This window comes from Arachis hypogaea, chromosome 17 (genome assembly GCF_003086295.3).
Source record: "Arachis hypogaea cultivar Tifrunner chromosome 17, arahy.Tifrunner.gnm2.J5K5, whole genome shotgun sequence".
Lineage (NCBI taxonomy): Eukaryota > Viridiplantae > Streptophyta > Magnoliopsida > Fabales > Fabaceae > Arachis > Arachis hypogaea.
The window spans coordinates 100528795-100535691 of NC_092052.1; the positions used below are offsets into that span (position 1 = coordinate 100528795).

General features: G+C 36.9%; 1 non-coding gene across 1 annotated transcript; it reads right to left on the minus strand.

The window, feature by feature from the left end:
* Positions 1–1148: 1148 nt before the first annotated feature.
* LOC112767720 (small nucleolar RNA R71) lies at positions 1149–1256 on the minus strand. The gene has a single exon (XR_003185161.1). It is a non-coding gene; the product is annotated as a small nucleolar RNA R71 (small nucleolar RNA).
* Positions 1257–6897: the final 5641 nt, after the last annotated feature.

The window sequence follows — 6897 nt, forward strand, 5'->3', positions numbered from 1 at the left end:
TCTTGTGATTTCTTGTGAATCAAGTCATTAATTGTGATTTTAAAAATCAAATCTTTTTCAAAAACTAATTTCTATCATATCTTTTCAAAAATATCTTCTCATCTTATCTTTTTCAAAAAAATTGATTTCAAAATATCTTTTCTAACTTCCTAACTTCTTACCTTTTCAAAATTTGTTTCAACTAACTAACTAACTTTTTGTTTGTTTCTTAACTTTTTCAAAACTACCTAACTAACTCTCTCTCCCTAATTTTCGAAAATATCTTCCCTCTTTTTCAAAAATTTCTTTTTTATTAACTAATTATTTTTATTTTTTTTATATAAAAAAAATTTCGAAAAAAAATACTAACCTTTTTCAAAAACTATTTTCAAAAATCACTAACTCTTTTTCAAAAATTGTTTTCGAAAATTCACTTCCCCCTCTCATCTTCTTCTATTTGTTTATTGATATACTAACATCTTTCCTTCAACTCTCCAAAAATCCGAACCCCCTCTCTCTCTGAGTTCAGATTTTCTTCCCTTCTTTTCTTCTACTAACACAAGGATCCCTATACTGTGGTATAAAGGATCCATATTATTATTACTATTTTTTTTGTGCCATCTTCTTTGTCATATGAGCAGGAGCAAGGACAAGAACATTCTTGTTAAAGCAGATCCAGAACCTGAAAGGACTCTGAAAAAAAAAATTTAAGAGAAGCTAAAATACAACAATCCAGAGATAACCTTTCAGAAATTTTTGAACAGGAAAAGGAGATGGCAGCCAAAAATAATAATAATGTAAGGAAGATGCTTGGTGACTTCACTGCACCTAATTCCAATTTACATGGAAGAAGCATCTCCATTCCTGCCATTGGAGCAAACAACTTTGAGCTGAAACCTCAATTAGTTTCTCTGATGCAGCAGAACTGCAAGTTTCATGGACTTCCATCTGAAGATCCCTTTCAGTTCTTAACTGAATTCTTGCAGATATGTGATACTGTTAAGACTAATGGAGTAGATCCTGAAGTCTACAGGCTCATGCTTTTCCCTTTTGCTGTAAGAGACAGAGCTAGATTATGGTTGGATTCTCAACCCAAAGACAGCCTGAACTCTTGGGATAAGCTAGTCACGGCTTTCTTAGCCAAGTACTTTCCTCCTCAAAAGCTTAGCAAGCTTAGAGCTGATGTTCAAACCTTCAGACAGAAAGAAGGTGAATCCCTCTATGAAGCTTGGGAAAGATACAAACAGTTGATCAAAAAGTGTCCTTCTGACATGCTTTCAGAATGGACCATCCTAGATATATTCTATGATGGTTTATCTGAGCTATCAAAGATGTCACTGGACACTTCTGCAGGTGGATCCATTCACCTAAAGAAAACGCCTGCAGAAGCTCAAGAACTCATTGACATGGTTGCTAATAACCAGTTCATGTACACTTCTGAAAGGAATCCTGTGAGTAATGGGACGCCTATGAAGAAGGGAGTTCTTGAAGTTGATACTCTGAATGCCATATTGGCTCAGAATAAAATATTGACTCAGCAAGTCAATATGATCTCTCAGAGTCTGCATGGAATGCAAGCTGCATCCAACAGTACTCAAGAGGCATCTTCTGAAGAAGAAGCTTATGATCCTGAGAACCCTGCAATAGCAGAGGTAAATTACTTAGGTGAACCTTATGGAAACACCTATAACTCAACATGGAGAAATCATCCAAATTTCTCATGGAAGGATCAAAAGCCCCAACAAGGCTTTAATAATGGTGGAAGAAACAGGTTTAACAATAATAAACCTTTTCCATCATCCACTCAGCAACAGACAGAGAACACTGAACAAAATGCTTCCAATTTAGCAAATCTAGTCTCTGATCTATCCAAGGCCACTGTGAGTTTCATAAATGAAACAAGGTCTTCCATTAGAAATCTGGAAGCACAAGTGGGCCAGCTGAGTAAAAGGATCACTGAAATCCCTCCTAGTACTCTCCCAAGCAATACAGAAGAGAATCCAAAAGGAGAGTGCAAGGCCATTGACATAAGCGCCATGGCCGAACCAGTAAGGGAAGGAGAGGACGTGAATTCCAAGGAGGAAGACCTCCTGGGACGTCTAGTGATCAATAAGGAGCTTCCCTCTGAGGAACCAAAAGACTCTGAGGCTCATCTAGAGACCATAGAGATTCCATTGAACCTCCTTATTCCCTTCATGAGCTCTGATGAGTATTCCTCTTCTGAAGAGAATGAGGATGTTACTGAAGAGCAAACTGCCAAGTTTCTTGGTGCAATCATGAAGCTGAATGCCAAATTATTTGGCATTGATGCTTGGGAAGTTGAACCTCCCTTGTTCATCAATGAACTAAGTGATATGGATCAACTGACATTGCCTCAGAAGAGACAGGATCCTGGAAAGTTCATAATACCCTGTACCATAGGCACCATGATCTTTAAGGCTCTGTGTGACCTTGGTTCAGGAATAAACCTCATGCTCCTCTCTGTAATAGAGAAACTGGGAATCTATGGGGTGCAAGCTGCTAAAATCTCACTAGAGATGGCAGACAGCTCAAGAAAACAGGCTTATGGACAAGTAGAGGATGTATTAGTAAAGGTTGAGGGCCTTTACATCCCTGCTGATTTCATAGTCCTGGATACTGGAAAGGAAGAGAATGAATCCATCATCCTAGGAAGACCTTTCCTGGCCACAGCAAGAGCTGTGATTGATGTTGACAGAGGTGAAATAGTCCTTCAATGGAATGAGAACTTCCTTGTGTTTAAAACTCAAGGATCTCCCTCTGCAACCATGGAGAGGAAGCAGAAAAAGCTTCTCTCAAAGCAGAGTCAACCAGAGCCCCCACAAGTCAAACTCTAAGTTTGGTGTTGGGAGGCCACAACCAAACTCTAAGTTTGGTGTTGAACTCCCATATCCAAACTCTAAGTTTGGTGTTGGAGAGTCTCAACAAAGCTCTGCACATCTGTGAGGCTCCATGAGAGCTCACTGTCAAGCTATTGACATTAAAGAAGCGCTTGTTGGGAGGCAACCCAATGTTTATCTAATTCTTATTTTTATTGTTTTTCATGTTTTCTTAGGTTCATGATCATGTGGAGTCACAAAATAAATATAAAAATTGAAAACGGAATCAAAAACAGCAGAAGAAAAATCACACCCTGGAGGAGCATCTGTCTGGCGTTCAAACGCCAGAACAGAGCATAGTTCTGGCGCTGAACGCCCAGAATGGGAGCATCCTGGCGCTGAACTCCCAGAACAAGCATGGTTCTGGCGTTCAACGCCAGAAATGGCAACAAAGGGGCGTTGAACGCCCAAAATGGGCACCAACCTGGCGCTGAACGCCCAGAGTTGTGTGCAAGGGCATTTTACATGCCTAAATTGGTGCAGGGATGTAAATGCCTTGACACCTCAGGATCTGTGGACCCCACAGGATCATCTCAGGAATATCTTAGATAGGAACACGCATGTTTGAATGGAAAACAGAAATAGTTGCATTAATTCATCGAAACACAGCAGAGCTCCTCACCCCCAACAATGGAGTTTAGAGACTCATGCCGTCAGAGATTACAAAGTTCAGATCTAAAAAATCATGAGATCCTAAATAGATCTCTAAAAGTTGTTTAAATACTAAACTAGTAACCTAGGTTTACAGAAAATGAATAAACTAAGATAATTGGTGCAGAAATCCACTTCTGGGGCCCACTTGGTGTGTGCTGGGGCTGAGACTTAGGCTTCTCACGTGCCTGGGCTGTTTTGGGCATCAACGTCAGGTTGTAACCTATTTTTGGCGTTGAACTCCAACTTGTAACTTGTTTCTGGCGCTGGACGCCAAACTACAACATGGAACTGGCGTTGAACGCCAGTTTACGTCGTCTATCCTTGAGCAAAGTATGGACTATTATATATTGCTGAAAAGTCTTGGATGTCTACTTTCCAACGCAATTGAAAGCGCGCCAATTGGACTTTTGTACCTCCAGAAAATTTATTCCGAGTGCTGAGAGGTCAGAATCCAACAGAATCAGCAGTCCTTTTTCAGCCTGAATCAGATTTTTGCTCAGCTCCCTCAATTTTAGCCAGCAAATACCTGAAATTACAGAAAAACATACAAACTCATAGTAAAGTCCAGAAATATGAATTTTGCCTAAAAACTAATGAAAATATACTAAAAACTAACCAAATCATACTAAAAACTATATGAAATTAACCCCAAAAAGCGTATAAAATATCCGCTCATCACTGATCATTGAAGATTTCACATGTAGATACTTTTCTTGGAGTTAAATGCCAGCTTTTGTGCCAGTTTGGGCGTTTAACTCCAGCTTTTCTGCCAGTTCTGGTGTTTTGACGCCAGAATTTTTATGCTAACTTAGAACGCCGGTTTGGGCCATCAAATCTCGGGCAAAGCATGGAATATTATATATTTCTGGAAAGCCCAAGATGTCTACTTTCAAACGCAATTGAGAGCACACCAATTGGGCTTTTGTAGCTGCAGAAAATCCGCTTCGAGTGCACGGTGGTCAGAATCCAACAGCATCTGCAGTCCTTTTTCAGCCTCTGAATCAGATTTTTGCTCAGGTCCTTCAATTTCAGCCAGAAAATACCTGAAATCACAGAAAAACACACAAACTCATAGTAAAATCCAGAAATGTAATTTTTATTTAAAAACTAATATAAATATAATAAAAACTAACTAAAACATACTAAAAACATACTAAAAATAATGCCAAAAAGCGTATAAATTATTCGCTCATCAACCATGCAGCTCTAAAATATTTATTAGCTAAAAAAGAGTTTAAACCAAGATTGATACGTTGGATATTGTTGCTGCAAGAATTTAATTTAGAAATTAAGGATAGGAGTGGTAACCAGAATTTAGTGGCAGACCACTTGAGTCGCCTTGAGCACATTAAGCATGACTCCACCCCTATCAATGATACTTTCCCATTTGATAGTTTGCAAACAGTATCTGAAGTAGTTCCTTGGTATGCACCTGTACCTAATTATCTAGTTAGCCATACTTTCCCTCCCAACTTTACTAAGCATCAAAGGGACAAGCAGAAAAGCGAGTCTAAATATTTTATATGGGATGATCCATATTTGTGGAGGTGTGGTGCTGATCAGGTAATTAGAAGATGTGTACCACAATTAGAATTCCAGTCTATTTTGGAGGCATGCCACTCTTCTGAGAGTGGAGGACATTTTGGCCCTCAAAGAACAGCTAGAAAAATCTTAGACTGTGGATTCTGGTGGCCTACTCTTTTTAAAGATGCTGCTAAATTTTGTAAATCTTGTTCCCCATGTCAAAGGTTTGGTAATATATCCAAGGGGGATGAAATGCCTCAACAGATTATGCTTTTTTGTGAAATTTTTTATGTTTGGAGCATTGACTTCATGGGACCCTTTCCAAACTCTAATGGTTACCTTTATATCTTCACTACAAGAAAAAGGCGCATTTGTAAAAAAAAATATTGTTACAAAATGTCGAAATTTTGAAACAAAAATTTTTTGTAACAAAAAAAGGGTCCATTGCAGTAAGTCCCGTTACAAAAAGTTTTTGTAACGAAAAATGGAACTATTACAATTCAATACCATATTTTGTAACAATTTTTTCTGATACAAAAAACCAGAAGCCGTTACAAAAGTGTAACAAATTTTGATCTTGAAAGTATTTTTTGTGATAGTCAATTCTTTTCCTATCAAAAAATTTTGTTACAAAATGTAACATGATTTTGTAACATTTTTTTTCTTTAGTTACGAAAGCAAATTAATTATTTTATAACAACTTTTTTTTATTACAAATTACATGCATAATTTATTAAATTATTTTTTAAATTAACTAATATATTAACGATTTTAATAAGCAAGTTTACATTTATATAATATGCAAAAACATACATAAGTCAAACAAGATCCTTTTAGCTAAAATTGTCTTGAAACAAAATAACATTAGCTAGTGAGTACATTGATTAGTTCAACCAAAACATAAAAGTTCTAACATAGATTAATGTCTCTATGCATCAAAACATTCTTGAGCCCTCAAGGTAGCATATGGTCACCATTTCAGTACTCCTGTAAATAAGAAAAACCGAAACAAAAAAGTTAGAAATAAGATATAACACTAATTATAATTTTTCCACTAAATTTTATCCAAAATGTTTAGAAAAATTTCGGCAGCACCTCCCCCAAAAACTTGGATATTTCCACCGTCTACGGTTCCAGCAAACACAACCAATTCACAACTTATATCTCAGCCATACCCAACCAAATTTATCAAACCAAATAATAGGACATTTGTCATTTTTCAACCATGACACAAGTAAAATGTGATAAATAAATCCATATACAAATTAAAGTATACTAATATAAAATGGGAATCATCTACGAAAATGTATTAAAACCATAAGCAACTTTAGGAGTACCTTTAGGGTCTAGTTTGTTTCATTGTCAAAGCGCGCTATGAGAGAGTTCACAACAGCCTACACCACCAGACAACAATCACAAAGATAGTAATGACACCTAAGAATTGTACCAAGATAATCAATTAAAATATTCAGCAGATTTGTCTGATCATATGATTAACAAATATAAAATGATCAAAGAATATGAAACAAAGACTACATATGAGGATTTCTGCATGGGTTTTAGTTGTATATAGGGTAATTAAATCCATACCTCTGGGCTTTCTAGATACTGACCTTTAGACAAGAGTACTCTTGTGCATTAGTATTGACTTTAATTTCAGCTTCAAATCCCTTGGAATTACTCCCTTGCACTTCTTGAATAGAACTAGTTTCAGATTGCAAATCCTTGCTCTCATCAACATTAATCAACTCAGATTTCACACCTTCAACCTCATTCATCTTATCCCGATCTTCAGTATTGCTAACCTTTTCGATCGATTGAACGCTCTCTTCATTCTTATCCA